The 18,891-nt window shown below is 43.5% G+C and overlaps 1 pseudogene; it reads right to left on the reverse strand.

Annotated features, from left to right (window-relative positions):
• Positions 1-468: 468 nt before the first annotated feature.
• On the reverse strand, positions 469-2,099 carry LOC110291614 (D-3-phosphoglycerate dehydrogenase pseudogene; annotated as a pseudogene).
• Between the last annotated feature and the right edge of the window lie 16,792 nt (positions 2,100-18,891).

Here is an 18,891-nt window from a genome sequence, read left to right on the forward strand (position 1 = left end):
CCAGTAGGTTTTCAGAAAGCCCTCCAACAAAGAAGATAAGAAGCCCGTGGCCAAAGCACCGGAGATCCAGCAGCTTCCCACCCCACATGTCCTGTATACAAATGCTGACAGGCTGCTCTGAAGAAGCAAAATACCCAGGAAATCAAGGAGGACACTAAAGAATGTGCTAAACTTCAGTCCAAGAGAATGAAGAAAAATGCCAGGAACAGATTACAAGAGATGCAAGCTGTCCTCACTGAGAGCTTCCATTTCTTTTTTGTTTTGTTTTGTTTTGTTTTTTGTTTTGTTGTTGTTTTGGGGTGTTGTTGTTGTTGTTGTTGGGTTTTTGTTTTTGTTTTGTTTTTTGTTGTTTTGTTTTGTTTTGTTTTGTTTTTGGAGTTAAGATTCTTTACTAGGTATTAGTTCAAACAGATGCCCTAGTTCTTCGATCCCTTCTCCCTATAGGTCACAGTGAGTGGGTTTCTTCAGAAGAGCCTGTGGGGCTGAGAGTGCTGAGCTCCAGGGTCAGAAGCAGAACTGGAAAGCCTCCAATGAATGCTGCTTCCATGTTTCCAGGCTGGGCAGCAGGGAGGAGAGGCCATGACGTGCCTCTCTGTCAGACACCATGGAGGTTTGGTAGGACAGCAGCTGTACACCCGCCTCTGCCAGGAGGCCGATCATAGTGGGCAGCATCACAGGGTCGGAGGGCTGAGCTCGGAATATGAGCAGGGGTTGGCCCCTGCGTAGTGGCACTTCTGGTCTGAAGACAGCTCCGTTGAGCAGCATTGGTGTGGTGCCCTGGACCAAGCCCGCAGCTTGGTAGGGGGCACCTGCCAGGGCCACAGTCAAGAGGCATTCCCCACTGCCCTCTTCCCCTGGAACCCCAGGGTTGTGGGAGGTGGTGACATTGAGGCCAGCCTCTTTCACCAGTAGTTTAGCGTTCAACAAGTTCACATCTGCCTGCTTAGATGCTTCTCTCAGAAGGCCGACAATGACTGCAGGTCTCAGGCAGTTCCCAGCAGTCTTCAGAGATGTTCCTTGTGTAACTACCTGGATGGTCCCTTTAGGGGAGCCAGCCCAGGCGTGCATCAGCGTGCCCAATGCTTCTGCTTCTGCCAGACCTATCCAAGGCTTGGTGTGTGGAGAGAAGGCACTGGTGAGGGCCTGGGCGTTCACGATGCCTGTTAGAGATTTCCCCTTCACCATGTCCACAAACTGGACTGCGATTTCCTCCCCCACAACGGCTCTGAGCTTCCTTGGTGCTGGCACCCAGGTGGGGACAGCTGATGACATTCTCGTGATCCACTAAGGCCCGGTCCCGTGGTGGCTCTTCTGTAAACACATCCAGTAAGCCCCAGCACACTGACCAGAGTGCAGAGCACGCAGCAGGGCACCTTCATCCACAATGCCTCCTCGAGCACAGTTCACCACTCGCACCCCTTTCTTGCACTGAGCAAAGATGATGTCATTCAGTAAGCCTGTGGTGGAGGGCAGGAGTGGGGTATGGACAGTTATGAAGTCACAGAGAGGCCAGATCTCCTCCAGCGGCAGCTGCTGAACACCAAAGGAGGCCGCGACTTCAGGAGAGATGATGGGGTCATACCTACAGTCTTCATTCCAAAGGACTGCATTTGTGTGGCCACCTCTCTTCCGATTCTGCTGAGGCCAAGAATTCCCAGTGTCTTCCCGTTCAGTTCTGTCCCCATGAACTTCTTCCGGTCCCATTTGCCATCTTTTATCGAAGCCATCCCCTGGGAATCTGCCTGGCCCGGCACATGATCATCCCTCAGGCAAGCTCCACAGCACTGAGGCTGTTCCCGTTGGGGGTGTTCATGACTAGGATGCCCTTCCTCGTGGCAGCCTCCAGATCTACATTGTCCACGCCTGTGCCAGCCCTGCCCACCACCTGGAGCTTCTCTGCCGCATTGATGACATCAGCAATGACCTTAGTAGCTGACCGGACAATGAGGCCTTCATAATCCCGGAGTTCAGCTATCAGCTCCTCCTTGCTCAAGTTCTGCTTCTCCACCACCTGCAAGCCCTCCATCTTGCAGGATCTTCCGGCAGCAGGGGTCCAGGCTGTCACTGATGAGTATTTTGCGCAGATTTGCGAAGGCCATTACTAGAGTCAGGCCTTAGAATCAGTTGCTCTGGGTGGGCAGAAGCACTTAGTTCAGGAAACTGCAGGCAGGGCTGGCTCCCGTGACTGGGCAGCGAGAGCTTCCATTTCTGAGTGCAGTCTTTAAGGGGAACAAATCACCAGTCTTTGAAAAAAAATGATATTTTTACAATGTACTAAGCATACATGAGTAAAATGCAACTGTGTGCAATGATATAGTTAACAAAATCAATGATATAAAAACAAAATCAAGGCCCATGCGCATACTGCAACGGCAAAGAAAACTGCTTAATGTGTCATTTAGAAATACACTATCTCAGATTCATCTTAAGGGACCATTGAGACACACAGAGAGCCTCTTGGGAGCAGACAGTTTGTACATGCTAGAGCTGGGGATGGAACTCTTTGTTCTGGGTCCTCATGGCAAACGTCTCAGAAAGTCCTCAGAGGGAGACACACACAACTGTCCACCCACCCCACCTCCAGGTGGACTTCAGAGATGAATGGGGAAGGAAATCTGGTAAACACTAGAGGCTGGCATTTCTGCTTGGAGCTACCTCTCAACTCCTGCGGCTTTTCATTTGTCCTGTGAGCCTGGAACTTGCTTATATCCTATGCCACCATGTTCCTACTCCATGGTTGCTTAGAACGGACCATGTCTCCACACTTGGCTTTTAGAGCTTTGGGTCAATCTTTTTCTTTCTCAAATCAGGCTTTTGAAAATCAGAGCGCTTGCCTTCAGGCTGTTTCATCCCCCAAAGGATTTAAACAACTATTTTGAAATTCAAAAATCCAAGCAATGACCTCTTTGTTCCATCTGCAGCAGACATTGCTTCTATAAGACGAACACCTTAGATTCCGTCTGTGCTTAACTCTGCCAGAGTGAAAAACTTCTGAATTCCTAAAAAGGAAGGACAGATTTTAAAACAATATCCTGCTTCCCTATAGCATAGCATGGAATTATGCGCCCTTCCGAGTGCCAAGGCTTCCTAGCGGTCCAGCTGCATTTCTCCACAGTTTCCCAATGAATTTTGAGTTCTAGCTACTATTGATTTCCCTACTTAGAATTCCCAAGAGCACCAGCCACTTGGCTGGAGAGCCTCATGCCTGTGTACTTACAGTCCCCTTCCGCCTGAAATATCCTTTCTTTCTGCCTGCCTCCTTACTTTAGGAGATTTCTATTTCCAACCATACTGTGAAACTTCAGAAGCCAGCTGGCTAAGGTAGCCTCCTCTGAGGTCTGAACTATGTTTCTTTGCCCGTATTCATTCAGGTTGCTAAATTCTGGTGACCTCAATCTCTGCCCTTTGTTTACCCAGATCTGGGGTTTGGGCAGCTCTTCCCGAAGTTGCTAACTTTTTTTTTTGGGGGGGGGACCTCAGTGTTCTGGTTAACCAGTGCCTTCTACTAAACTTGGTTGAAATTCTTCCATGGTTTTTGTTTTGCTGACTGATAACGGCCCCTTTTTTGGACTATCTGGCCCTTTCCATCTCTCAGCCAAAGCATTTGTTTTTGGGCTTCAGTAGCACCTTGTACAGGGCTCCTTTGAACTATCTACACAGCCTATCACTTCCTCAGATGAGTATCTAACCACCGAGTTGTTAACCTCTCAGAGGTATAGTTCATGCTTTGTGTATCTTTATAACACCTGTGACGATTGCAATCAGTACATATTCCATAAGTGACCCTTGGACTTAAAGATGGATTGAGGAATACATGGCTATGTAGGCAGCCAATGAATAAAGCCTTACTAATATGCATACTCGTTAACAGCTGTATATCTTGGCCTGTAAGCTTACAATGGCACCTCTTTGTGGAATAAACCCTAAGACCTCTTTAATCTGATTACTGCTTATCTTTGTGGTCTCCTCTCCCTTCTGCCCTTGTCACCCAGTCACTCCGAATGGCTTAAAGCTCTTGCTGTCCACTCTGTTCCTTTATCCTCTTCTTTCTTGATGAAACCTTTATTCATACCTGGGTTCTGCACTGCACTCTAGCTTCTGAGCTACTCCTTTTTTGCCACTCTCTTGGAGGACCTTAGGTATAATAGATAGTAGTGCATAATTATTAAACAAGCACTTCTAGTTTGCTACTTTTTCTGTCTTTACCTTTTTGATCTTTGCACACCATCTTACTGTGGTTTATATGCCATGATTTTCTTTTAAAAATATGGGGGTTTTTTTGTTCTTTTTTCTCTAAGACGCCCCCCCACCCAGCACATGTCCCTTCCATCATCATTTATGTAACTGGTTTCTCTTTATTCTTCTTTTATAAGCCACTGAATCCAGCGAGTGCAGCCCACACGAGCATGGGCAACTAACTAGCTGCCACACCCACAAAGAGAAGTGACTCTCCTTCCCCAGCAGCCATCACCTGTCACTATCTCTTCAATGGCACCTCTTTGTAGAATAAACCCAAAGAAACCTCTGTTTCCATGGGTGGCAGTCAATGTAGAGACTCATAACTTGTCAAAGCACTGAGAATAAGTGACTGTTGAGTGTTAACCCCTACAGGGCTCAGGAAATACATTGGAAGAGGGAGGGGACAGAAAAGTAGGGCCAGAGAAGGGGAGGAGTACTATAGAAATGCTATTTTCTAGATAGGCCATGGAGATTGCCCTTATGAACTCACTGTAGCTATGGATACCTGTTTAAGAGCAAGCCAATCAATAATTTCTGAAGACACTCTCTAGTCAATAGCTACTAACTTGTGGGGAAGTAGACTCTACCTTGTAGTAAGATTTTTATTTAATAACTCATGACTTCTCTAGGACGTTTCTAGTCATGCAGGTTATCTGTGTTCAAACTACTACTTTTATATTTTAATTAGTTTACAAAATAATGGGTTTCTATAAGGCTTTATTGGCTACTAAGATAGCTTCCAGTTTTCTCTATTCTAACAAACAAGGCAGATCTTAAATAGGGTATCTTCTTCTGAAGGGAGTTATTGTTCTTTTTATTTAAAAAAAAAAAAAAGAAAGAAAAGTTTTTTTTTTTTCAAGTTGGTTCTCAGTGATGGGAGACCTAAAGTCCTCAGAATGATTTGGGGAAGGGTCATAGTATTTTTAGAAGGTCAATTACATAGCCTGAACTATTACCTAAATAATGTACACATCACAGTGCCAATGACTGTATCTCTCAGGTCTACATGCAGAGCTATCATTATCTCCAGCTTCTATCTCTGTGAGTACACAGAGAAGCTACAGTCAGATGAGCATCTGACCATTGGAGACCAAGCACGTCTGAGGAATGGGTAAGAAAGATCCGGCTGAGGAGCAGAGGGTTTGAGGAATAAAAATTAAAACTTGAATCACACACCTTGAAGCAAACCAAAGTTCTTTTCAGTATTTTTATTTGGAAACTCCTTAAAAATACAGGAATGTCTTGGTGCGTGGAACAACACATGTGTGACAATTTCTTGAAGTTGGACATTCCTAGACTGGACATTGTCTCCCTAACCAGCCTTTATTTTGTATTTGTATTTGAGATGTGTTTGCAACTATAGTAAGATGTGCAGGCCATTTTATTTCCTGTAGTGTTTTCTGACTTCCGAGTAGTTTCAAATATCTTTCTATAGAATGTCCATCAATTTAAACGAGAGAGGCAGAGAGAGATGGGGAGGGAGAGAAAGAGAGGAGGTGAGTATTGTGAAGTGACAAATGCCTCCTGCGTCCTCACCCATCAGTTTAGTAGAAGACATCCAAACTCCTTCCTAAGTTCCAGGGCCTTACACGTATTAGTCCAAATTAGCCTTTGGCTTTCCTGAATTCAAAGAGCACAGCCTAACTGCCCTGGAGATATAAGCCATTTTGCATTTCACCTTCCATGGTGAAAAATAACATGAAACAACCCTACCCACGTACAATCTCGGGAGGTAGAATCGGGAAGATCTGGAGTTCAAAGTCTTCCTTTGGTACATAAGGAATTCAAAGCCAGCCTGAGCTATAAAAGAACAAGTCACAAGGCAAAAACAAATGATAAAAACAAAACAAACAAACAAAAAAACACATTTTTCTCTTACTTTAAGTTGGCATTTGGTGATTTCATGATGGCATTTTCGTCTGTCTCTGTCACTTGTCTTTCTCTCCCTCTCCTGAGGACTCTCTTCATGCTCTTCCTGGCCTCTTCCTTCCCCTAATGGTCTCCCCTACTACTTTCATGTCATATCCATCCCAATACTCTGTTAAAAAAAAAATTAAGAAGTTAACTGCTGTGACACCTCACAGAATCTTTTTTATTTTATTAATTATGGTTCATATATTCTCTGACCTCTAAATCTGTGTGGAACCCGAGTTGAACACATGTTACAATCTTTGTCAATATCGAGCTCTGAAATAAATCTCTCAAAACATGCAAAGGGGTCTGAGCCCAATCGAGCTGACCTACAGACCTGGCTTAGACCCCGCCCCTCTTCCAGCTCATCAGGCTTGATTTTCATTTTATGTTGTTGTTGTTGTTTAAGTCGGGAGTTAAGGAATATTTACTTTAAGTGGAGATTCTAGACTTTCACGCATGCCTTGGACTCAGTTTGCAGATAATAAAAGGACCACTGTCTCCCCCAGCTCCTGAAGGTCTACCCACAGTTTAGCAGAAGAAAGGGCATTCATACCCCCGTGCTTCACTTTCTTTCATCCAGGCTGGCCCTCTAAAAGAGCTCTCTAAAAGAACACGCAGCTGGTTAGAAACCATCCCTCTATTTAGACGTTCTCCTTAGGAGGCAAAAGTAAATCTCGAGCTCTGCCGGGTTTGGCACTCAGCATCTTTGCTTTCCGACAGGGTTTTTTGAGAAAGTGATGAGAGGAAAGACTCCATTACTACCGAAAAGGGAGGCAGAAGGGAAAAACTGACGCGACCACCCCAGCAGATGTCTCTGAGGAGAGTGATGTTCAAAGGTAGCAAGTGCTCTTCTCTGCTGGCTCATTGGCTAGGAGCCAGTACCGTCAGAATCCAGTTGAACTGACTGGGAGGGATTGTTTTGAAGGGGAGACAGAGGTCCCTCATCAGGGCAGCCCATATTTGGCCATCTCAGCACTTTAAAAGTGATGTTAGGCGTTGGAAAATCAAACAGAAATGCTCAGTCAGGGCAGCTGGCTGCTGTCAGGAGAACAGATCTCCTTTGCACTAGGCTTTGCATGGATTCAAGTGGAGAATGCCTCACAGTGCTCAACAGATATCATAAATGACCCAGCAAGTCACGACACAGTGTACCTTATAGCTTAAGTACAAGCTGGAATCTGCCATTTAATTAGAATGCTGCTGAAAACAAGAGCAATGTTTACTTATCAGAATTGTAACTGCAGGTAAAGGAACCGTTCACTTCTCTACAATCACGTGCATCCAATTTTATATTCAATAAGGAGTTAACTTTCATTCAGCAGACTTTTGCTGAAAGATTCTAACTCGCAGCTCTTTAATTTATTTGTGCTTTTAAATTTAAGATGGAGTCTCAACATGTTGCCCTGGCTGGTCTCCAAATTCCATGGCCTCCAGGAAACGTCCTGCCTCAGCCTCTCATAAAGCCAGGTTTACAGATGTGTGGTCAAGGGGGCTTCTAATTCAATATCCTAATTCTGGCTGTAACCACCACCTAATTTTTAATGCAAAAATTAAAACCGAAGCATTATACTGTTAGGTCACTCTCTGACCCTGCAATCTACTTTTTCCCCCTGGGGCCTTGCAGAAAGGAAATTACTTAAATAACATCTACTAGTTAAGTAAGAGATTCTTAACTGGAAAGATACCGCCCTGAATAGGAGAGCAAAGCTTCCTGTTCCTATGATGTCATTCAATGAAGGAAAGCAGATAAGAAACAGTACATAGATAATTGAACAAACTCCATTTAGATAATTCTGCGTTCTAAGAAATCAAATGTGATGACGTGCCGGAGACTGGCACGGTGAAGGCACAGCGACTTTAGAGCTCATGAAAGTCACTGAAGACCACTCAACTCCAACCAGGGAAATGTTTAGGTTTGAATAACAAGGTAGATGGTCAGGCGAGGCATGTATTGGGATATGGAATTGAATTGTTGAGGTGGAGAAGAGCAATAGGTTAGAGCTGAAGCTAGGACTCAGTGATTCTTTGCGGCTCTGGTTTATAGCTAATGTCCACGGGACACCAGACTGGAGATGCGAGGCTGGGGGAAAAGATGAGTAAAAATGAGTGTGATTAGCGTATAGGTACACACAGAGGTGTGGGGGGAGAGGAGAGTGGCAAATAGATGTGGGTCACAGGACACTCCAGTGAGCAAAAGATCCAGGAGAGTCAATGAAGTAACTGGTGGAGGTCAAGCCAACTATAAAATACCGCAGAAAGGGGCTCAGAGGTGCTGGAAACATGCTGAAGGCTGCGGGCTAACTTTCTGGCCCCGTGAACATGAAGATGAAAATAATTTCATCCGAGTCAGCAAATACAACAGGCAGGCAAATGAGAGCTTGAGTCCATGAGGGCATTCATGACAAGTGGCTATCTCTGCACCGTGGGTGACCTGATTAAGCAGCAGGCTGGGATCTACAATCGGGCTCTGTGTGGTGGTGGTGGTGGTGGTGGGTGTTTAAATTCTGGAACAGGTTTCAGAGGACGCAGATCACACCTGTGTGTATTCATTATTATTTCCTCTAAGTTATGTCCTAACAATGTGTAGAACTTGAAGAGGGGCTGGTGACTTCTGTACTAGTCTGGATTAGTTCTACAGACATATTGCTCTTACTTAATCAGTTAGGAAGCAGAGTCACATGAGTGGAAAATCATTCATTCACAAGTGTAAAGGCATTGCCACAAAGAAAAATATCATTAAAGTTTTCACTCCTAGTCATTTTATTTTTTGTTTATGTGTGTAATGCATGTATATGTAGGTGTCTCCTGTTTGAGACAGCTGTCATGTTAGCATTTAGATAAGCCAAACAGGCCCCAGTCTAGTAGCCTGAGGGTAGGCTTCGGTTTTAGAGGTGTGTGCAGCTGTCCCAAATCCCAGGCCTACTATTTTTCAGGCTGTACGTCCCCAGACAAGTTAGCTAAGTCCACTTTCATCACCCATTAAATACTGACAACAGTTTCCAGCTTGTGGTGGGGCTGATGAGGTACTTTGTACTCAGGGGCTAACACTGTCTCGGTGAGCAGTGAGGAGCCCATGAGGTAGACGGGTGCTCAATAGCTGTTGATCCCTTTTTCCTTTCGTCTCCCCAGCTTGTAGTAATAAGCCACGGGCCATCACAGCCCCCATGTGATCTTAATCCTGGCCCCAGCCACTACATAGCTTTACTTAAAATGCAAAAATGGAAACTAAGAGGTTAAATTTTAAGGTCACTCCCTGACTCTTTTTGTGAACAGGCAGAGGAAACTTGAATAATGTCTACGGCTGTTTCAGTCTTAGAGAGAGTCTCCACCAGGGAACAACACTCTTTATAGGTCTGGTTAATTTCCTTGGCATTGCTGTGTGGCTAATAACCTCGGAGTTTAAATTCTAAAATAATCATTAAGAACAGAGAAATTGCCTATCAATTACTTGCTGGATAGCCCCACTGCCTACAGTTCAGTGATTCCTCACAGAGCCACTGACACTTCCTTCGGATAACCTACTAATTCAGCCAGTATATACCAAGCCTTGGCCAGGGACCCAGCAGAGTGGACGTTGAAATGGCTGTGATAAACCAGAGTGATGGGACACAGTCCCCACCCTCACTCTTGCACAGGCCAAGGTTATCCAACTCTTCCCACTGGTGGAGAGGTGACTCTCCTACCATGCTACCTTCCCACTGGTGGAGAGGTGACTCTCCTACCATGCTACCTTCCCACTGGTGGAGAGGTGACTCTCCTACCATGCTACCTTCCCACTGGTGGAGAGGTGACTCTCCTACCATGCTACCTTCCCACTGGTGGAGAGGTGACTCTCCTACCATGCTACCTTCCCACTGGTGGAGAGGTGACTCTCCTACCATGCTACCTTCCCAAGAGGTCTTTTACAAAGGCCTCAAGGACAAAAGGCAATGTGTTAACAACTCCGGAACTGTCTAAAAATAAGAACTAAAGGAGATCTTTTCCCAGAGAGCTTTCTCTCATGGATGAGTAAGACTCACCTTCTTTGTGTTGACTGTTTCAAATTGCAAGCATAAGACATGCTTGAATTGCAATATGATAACTTCCCATGAAATGAGACTCCTCCCCCCATCTTTACTAGAGATGAAAGTGCATCTTAACATCCATACTTTCATTGTTTCCCCTAGGTAGCTACAAATATTTATATCTAAACACTTACCCATTACTTCTACTGTTTTTTGTTTGTGTGTAATGCGTGTATATATAGGTATACGTGCGTGTACATATGTGGAGGCCAGAGATCAGGTTCAGTGTCTTCCTCAACTGCTGTCCATCTGATATTTTGAGACAGGACCTTTCACTGAACTTGAAACTCATCAGTTTAGTTAGACTGACTGGCCCACAACACAGGGGTCTACCTGTCTCCAGCACCCCAGCATCTGTCTTTTTAACTTGGGATATGGGGAACTGAACTCGGGCCTTCATGCTTGTGAGGTAGGTACTTTACTGAGTCATTTCCTTTCAACATCAAATTGGAAAGTCTCCTTAGTTTTGGACTTTTTTTTGTTGTTTGTAGTTTTTTTCCTTTTATAAAAATGTTATTATCTATCATCTATCTGTCTATCTATCTATCTATCTATCTATCTATCTATCTATCTATCTACCTATCTAGAATATATGAGTATTCTCTTGTGTATGTGCCACATGTGTGCCTGGTACCCATGAAAGTCAGAAGAAGGCATCAGATCCCCCGGAACTGGAGTTACAGATAGTTGTGAGGCACCATGTGGGTGCTGGGAACCGGGTCCTGTATAAGGGTAGCCAGTGCTCTTAATTGCTGAGCTATCTCTCCAACCCAAGTTTTGTCTCTGATACATTACTAACCAGATGGTCCATGCTGTCCATTTTTCCAGTAATGACCTTGATATGTTAATCAATTGTTTTAAGTTCTTTGGTTATTCCAACATCTATGTCATATCTAAAGCTGGCTTTGGTAGCTACTGTGTGTCTTCACAGTGTATCTTTCTTTTTCCTTTCTTTTTTCTTTTCTTTTAGTATAACCTGAAATCTCTGGCTAAACACCAGGTACCTGGTTGTACCTATAGTAGGTTCTGAGGTAAAACAAGCCTTCAATGAGCACTTCTACTAATCTGGCTTACAGCAGAACTTTGCGTAGAGCTTGTATAAATTCCGAATGATTTAGATATTTTAGTGCCCTTGTTCCTAAGTCCTCTCTTAGCCTTGGCTCTCTCTGCCCCTCAGAGAGTGTCTGGCTCCTACATTTCTTTCCATTGTAACCCATTAAAGGATTGTTGTGAGGTGACAGAGTATAGGGGAGGGGAAATCCTAGAGTTTTCTGACCCACCCTGAGATGTCAGTGGCCTGTATTCCAGGAGTTTGGCCTTCCAGGACATCTACTGATAACAGTGAGGGAAAGAGCCAGTGATTTGCAGATGATCAGATAGAAATTTCCCAAACTGCAACACAAAAGAAAGAACTAAGAACTCCAGAACATTTAAAAAGCTGCAGATGGTATCTAAATGGATAACACATACAGAACTGAAACACTGGAAGAAAAAGACAGAAAATAGGATCACCGATTTGAAATTGCTATTTTCATAGTAAGTGAGGTGTTATCTATCAGACACGTAATTTTCAGCATAAAGTCAATGGTGGCTTTAAAAGGGAGAATCACCTTATGTATGTTTCAATTTTATGTGCCTGGTTGTGGAGTCTCATTCCTTCAGTTAGGAGAAGCTTAAAAGATGCTGGGCAGTGACAGAGTTAACGGATTATTTCAAGTTAAGGATGAGTAATCTTCCCAGAGTGCGGGGCGTTGAGAGTAAAAGATACAGGAAACAGCAATAATATAAGAATAAAACCACCTCCAGAAAGCAGGCAGATGGCACGGAGTATTTTTTACTATAGATTTGTTTAATGCTGCACATTCCTCCATGCCCTCATTAAATGGATATATATTTATCCCAGAGAACACAGTATGACTGTTAATAGAACTATGACAGATAGTCTTATGTAGTATGAGTCACAGGAGTAGAAAAATCATTCATTCACAAGGGTCTTATTCACTGAGAACCGAAACTTTCACAACGTGAGGTGTTTGTGGAATGACTGTGAGTACCACTAGGCCTCTTTTTTTTTTTTTTTTTTTTTTTTTTGTAAATTGTCAGATTTTTTTTCCTAACTGAGAATGTCCAGAAGTTGCCTATCAGTCACGTGCTGCTACATGACTCACCTAGCTTGAGTTACAACATCTGACCAGCACCACACTCAAGAAGCATTAAGTTCTTGAACATCTGTCATCATATCCAGAGGGTTTCAGGAACCCTTGAAGCTACTAATGCAATGAACCTCAGCCTTCAGTTTAGCAAGTGGTGGCTTCCAAACAATTGATTAAGCCTCATTCCAAGCATACTTTGACCTTGTTAACTTGGAACCTGCTTTCTTTCAACCGTATTTAGGAAGATGCTGTTCAATGGATCTTTTCCAAACACCCAATAGAATGACTTCTTGCATAGCAGTTTCAACCGCTGAGCATTAAAGGCTAGAGTCTAAACGGAGCCCAGGATCTCACAAAATCTTCTGTTTGCTTGCTGAAGGAACACAGCAGGGAAACTTCTATCTTAAGTAGCGATGCACACCATGCTTCTGGAATGAGACGGGAACCCTAAAGTGTTCACAGCGTGGTGCGACCGAATGTTTTCTATCTTCAGGAGATAAGCTGGAGAAGTTTTGTTTCCCTGGTTTTCAAAAACCTTTACTACAGAACATGATGAGGAGAAAAGGCAAGCAAGACAATTCTATAAGAGGACTTCTTGGGCCAAAGCCCCTTTCAGACAGGAAACTGATGGCAAGTTTCTTCTGTTCTCTCACAAAGGAAGGAGATGGTGACAGCCAGAGTCACTGAAGTAATAACAAAGGGTAGAAGAATAAAGGTGAAGCCAAATCTTACTTTCTGTCCCAAAATAAGACCATACAATTCTTACCACCACCCACATCCCTCCTTTAAATTCCCAAAGTTTGATTTCCTTACCCAGCCACGAAATTTCATGGTCTCTCCAAAGTGAAGAACAGAAAACCTACAACTCTCAGCATTTATTTTAAAGTACACATTGAGTCACATTATGGAGAGTCCAAATAGCATATATAGACCTAATTTTAGGTTTTAAAAACATATTTTAAGTTGTTCTTCATTCCACATAAATGTTGGGGGCTACTTATCTTTTAATACCTTGTCATTTTAATCGGGTGTCAACCTTTGAGCACCCTTGTAGTGATAAAAGGTAGTGAATTGTCTTACTCCAGAGAAAATAAACCCAAAACAAGCTTGCTAGTCTCAGCACCATGGGGTCAGGGACACTCATTAGCCAATGCCTTTCATTGTCAGAAAGCAGTTCAATGCCTTTTAGAGAAACTGCAGTGTCCATGCAGAACTGAAGATGTCCTCTGGTGGGATCTCCTTCCAAGGGCACATATGATTCTAAGTAATGGTTTCTAGTTTGCCTGAGAACTGCTGTCCTCGCACGTTCTGCGCCTACTCTTCCATTGATCTCCCTCATTTTGTTTTGCTTCCAAGAGAACTGAAGCCACCACTCGGATGTACCCTCTGGTGAGACCCACACAAAAAGTGGTACAGACCTTTCAGGCTCTGAAACACATTCAAGTGTAGAGACCTCACTTTGCTTTTCAGTCTCAAGATCAGTGCGTTTATTGGGATGGTGCTGACATAAAAAATGAAGGAGAACATCTGAGTCTAACAGCTGCACAAAATTTGGACTCATGTAAACTGGTCTGACATCACACATTCTGCATGTGAGTTCCATGAGTTCTCCACATATGGAGCTAATAGAGTAACATGCAGACAAAGACCTTGTGGTTTATGGCATGATGAACTCCAGAACTGGAGGAATGAAGCCAGGAAGGCTACACTATTTACTGAATGGAGCAGGCTTTGGATAGTGACTGTCTCATTCTCACTAAGCTATTTGGTTTCACTAGGGAGATGCCAGACTCGTCCTGACACCAGCAATAAGCATTATGATGGGGCCGTTGGTCTGCACTTGTCTGAAGAGGGAGAGAGATCTTAGAGTTCTTTGCCTTACTTGCTCCATGGAAAAATGCACGTGGGTGTGTAAACACATTGAAGTGGGGTTAAAGCTGGGTTTCTCCTCACAGACAGTGAGGAAAATGCAGGTAAAAGAAGAGAACACACTGTCTCAATGCAGAGTCCTGGCAAGATCCAGCAATCCTTAGCTGGGAGGCTGGAGTTGTGCCCAGTCACGGTAGCGCTGACCAAATCAATAACACTCCACACTGACCCACAGCTGTAAACAAAAGCCACACATGTTCTCTTTCTTCCACTAAAGACAAGGGCTACAAGCACTTCATAAATAGTTCTGTGCTGCTCTGTGACTATACGTGTGGCCTTAGAAAACAAAATATGTCCTTATTTAATTTTTTCAAAGGAGAACCAAAGACACTTAAATACCTTTGGGTCAATTAACCACATAGAGGAAGGCTTTTGGAAACTTTCCAGCAGCACCCTCACCTCTGGTTTGATCGGTCGGGTTGGGTTGCTTTTATCACCATCACTGGCTCAAATCTGAGAGGACACGGTGTAAGGGTTGTGTTCTAAACAAACTCATGTGATAGATTTATTTCAAAGTCAGTGAACTTATACAATGTAGTCCCATCTGCATAAGAGAATTACAAAGTAGAATCAGCTTAGATCACTGAAAGAATTTATATCAGGAATTCCAGGCAGGAACCTGAGGTAGGAATTGAAACAGAGGACATGAAGGCACACAGCTTACTGGCTTGTTGCCCATGTCTTGCTCAGCCTGCTTTCTTATACATAGCCCAGGGGTGGCAATGCCTGCAGTGGGCTAGGCCCTCCCACAACAATCATTAGTCAGAAAATGCCCCCAAAGACTTGCCTCCAGGCCAATCTGATGGAAATATTTTCTCAATCAAAGTTCCCTCTTTCCAGATGATTGATTCTAGCTTAGGCAAAGTTGACAAAAAACAAGACAAAGCAAAACAAAACAAAACAACAATAACAACAAAAACAAAACCACAACTAACCAGCATAGTAGGAAAAGAAGAAAGATACAAAGGAAACAGAAATAGGTAAATTCTCAAAGTATTACTGGAGGTTTTTAGGGCAAAAGTATGGTTTCCCCCAATAAGCTAAACTTGGGCACCCAAACTGATATGCTAATTAAAGAAGCAAGGACTGTGAGGAGAGAGGGACTTTGGATGGCACCTTTAAACCGCGGCAATCCCCATCTGAAATTTACTTTTACAATTGAAAACGTGAATCAATATCAATCCCTCTGAACAGTTCCCCACAGGAGTCACTCTAAGTTCCCCTGTTTTGTTATAACTTCTTTTCCAACAGTGAGAAACCTAGCTGCCTTTATCTGTAATACATACAGACTTTTTAAAATTGGATGAGATGACACCAGGAAAAGGAATAAATAAAAGGGGGCAGTGACCCCCCCTCCAGTTCATCTTGGGGGTACTAGTGTGAGATTTAGGTTTAAATAGGGGGCAAAAGGGATGTGCACCATCAAGCAGCTTGGTCAAGGCCTCATCTCATTTATCATTGACCCATCATGGTGTCAGGTAGATTTAACAAGAGTCCTGCAAGATGCGCCAATAAACCATTAAACAATTATCACGGTCTGAAAGAAAGTGGCCCCCATAGGCCCATAGGAAACTGCACTATTAGGAGGTGTGGCCTTGTTGGAATAGGTGTGGTCTTTTTGAAGGAAATGTGTCACTGTGGGGGTGGGCTCTGAGGTCTCCTACGCTCAAACTATGCCCAGCGTGGCTCACAGTCTCCTTCTGCTGCCTGTGGATCAAGATGTAGAACTCTCTCAGCTCCTTCTCCAGCATCATGTCTGCCTGCACACTGCGATGCTGCCCACCATGAGGATAATAGACTAAACCTCTGAAACGGTAAGCCAGCCCCAATTAAATGTTTTCCTTTATAAGAGTTGCTGTGGTCACGGTGTCTCTTCACAGAACCTTAACTAAGACAAAGACAACTCTTAAGCTGCTAATCACCAAGGGCGCAGCTTCACTCTAATGGGTAAATGTCCTAATTGTGGGGGCTGGGGCATCTGTCCTGCCAGGTTTTAGCTCTTCCTAAAATTCAGGGTGACTTAAGGGGAAGTGAAGAACCACAGTTTGTCTCCATGTTTTCAGCCAAAGCACAGGTTCAAAGCAAAAGTCAAGCCCAGGTTTTCTTCCTGCTTCCAGTTACATTGTGGGCCAAGTGAGGGCTGTGTGCTTTTTACCAGAAGCAGTTTCTAGGTGCCGCAAGGTCAGGAGAGTAATGAGCGGTGCCCTGCACTGTCTCTGAACAGAAAGCATCCAGCATTGCCTAGCACCTTATTTTTACTCCCAGTGAAACATAGCTTCATTTAAAAAAAAAAAAAAAGAAATTGTTAGAAAAATATAATATGCTATATTTGGTCTTTTGAAACAGTGTCTCATGTAGCCCAGACCGACCTCTAGCTCCATGTCTGAACTTCTGATCCTCCCATTGCTCCTCCCCAAATTCTGGCATCACGGACCTGCACTTATTGTTTTATGGTGCTGGGAATCAAACCAAGGACTTTACACACACTAGGCAGACAGTCTACCGAGTGAATTACATCCTCAGCCCTGTTCATAAACACTTTGACTAAAATATACCTTTTCTGTGAAAATCAAGAATTCTTGTTATGTTAATTGAGACAAGCACAATGGGTGAAGAAGTGAATGTAGCCATGCAGTCATTCTCGAGTGCACTCGAAAGCTAGCTTTAAACTTCTGAGTTTGGATGAATCGGGACAGTCTAGAAGAGCAGTTCTCAACCTGTGGGTCATGAACCCCACAGGGGTCACATATCAGATATCCTACACATCAGATATTTACATTATGATTCATAACAGCATTTATGGATAATAGTTATGAAGTAGCAGTGACATAATTATATTAACCATAGTATGGTTGGAGGTCACTACAGCATGAGGAAAGATGAAAATGTTCTAGAAAGAGATTATTTGTCAAGGAACAAGAAAGGCATATGTGAGGAATTCCCATCTTCTAATCTCCTGGGCCCACTGTGGAGCTTAAAGCCGCTGTTACTAAAGTCAGACCGTCTATTTTGGAGCTCTAGGCAAGTTCTAGAACCTTCTCTAGTTTCCTAAACTGGATCTAAACAAAACTGTATAGCGCTAATGAACTATGTAGCCACATCTGCTTGTGCCAGGCACACGGTAGCCCTGCCGCGTGCTGTTAGGTTACCACACACTAACTATAATTCATGTTTTCTCCACATTCTTTTCCAAACAAGGCAGCCCTGCCAATTTGTCCACAGGGCATTTAATCTCTAAACAACATTACTTTCCTTTTTGCTTGAAAATGCCCCCAGCCACTTTCTCACAGACTGAGCAAGCGCTCTCTTTCACTGCCTCTTAAATGTAAAGAAAAGGAAAGGGGGGAGGGGAATCCTGTAAGCTAATATATATCTTCTTCTTCGGTGATTGCCATCCTATAAGATTTTCCTTTCTAAGCCAGAGAATATAAAATGTCACCATCCTTAGCTGAAAGGGAAGGGGAAAACAGACACACACATGCAGGTGGATGGTGTGAAATTTAAGCAGACTTGGGAAAGGACTAATCCACTCCAGAGCTCTCCACTGGAGATGTGTTTTGACAGTTCTCCAGTAACTTCCTGTTTGGGTTTGCACACTCCATGTTAGTGAACCAGGCAGCACACTATAACCCAAAGCTCACGCCTTTTGAAATCAAGTGTGCCTCCCGTTCCCCTCCACCACCACCACCTCCCCCCTCCCCCCCCCCTCCCGTGCTTCTAGTTCAGCCAGTTACTTACCGTTCTGAGGCTGAGTTTCTCCATCTGACTCTGGGGGCCTGGGAACAATGACACCTAACTCAAGGAGTTACTGTTGAAACAATGAACACAGATGTGATTTGTGAGTTTCTCCATCTGACTCTGGGGGCCTGGGGACAATGACACCTAACTCAAGGAGTTACTGTTGAAACAATGAACACAGATGTGATTTGTGAAGCTGCTCAAGGCATGCTACAGGGGGAACTTGTGCACATTGTTGGATATGAGAGTCCCTCCCTCCCATTAAAATGGTTACTGAATGCGTTAGCATATGTAACAGGCTTAGGACATGCTTAGCTTTCTTGTTTTCAGTGGTTTCTATTGACCAGATCTTAAAATACTGTTTATTTTTCCAGGTGTTCTTCAGTATATAGTAATATAAATACAGATATTGGACGCTCAGCTATTACTGAGTGTTTTGTGAAAGCATTAAGATCTGATATTATATACAAATATAAATGAGGGGAATGGTTATCAATTCTTCAAAAAGAAGTAGCAGGGTAGCGTCACAGCACCCCCTTCTAACAGCACCCACGATTGTCCTCAACACCATGCAGAATAGGGAAGAAATGTAATGCAGACTTAAAGGAGTATGTTAAACATGTTTGATTTCAAGTACTTGTTCATTCATGTCCATGGTAGACAACTTTAGAATTACTAATAAGCATTTAGTATAATAACCAAATCAATGAGACAATAATAACACAACTCCAAAATCACCACTATTACTACTTAAGAAATGACTGTGAGCTGCATTTTGGTTTAGATTTTTTGTTAAAGGTTTATTTATTTATTCCATGTATATGAGTATACTGTCATGTTCTCAGACACACCAG

This window comes from Mus caroli, unplaced genomic scaffold (assembly GCF_978045245.1).
Source record: "Mus caroli unplaced genomic scaffold, Mus_caroli_1 scaffold_3, whole genome shotgun sequence".
Classification (NCBI taxonomy): domain Eukaryota; kingdom Metazoa; phylum Chordata; class Mammalia; order Rodentia; family Muridae; genus Mus; species Mus caroli.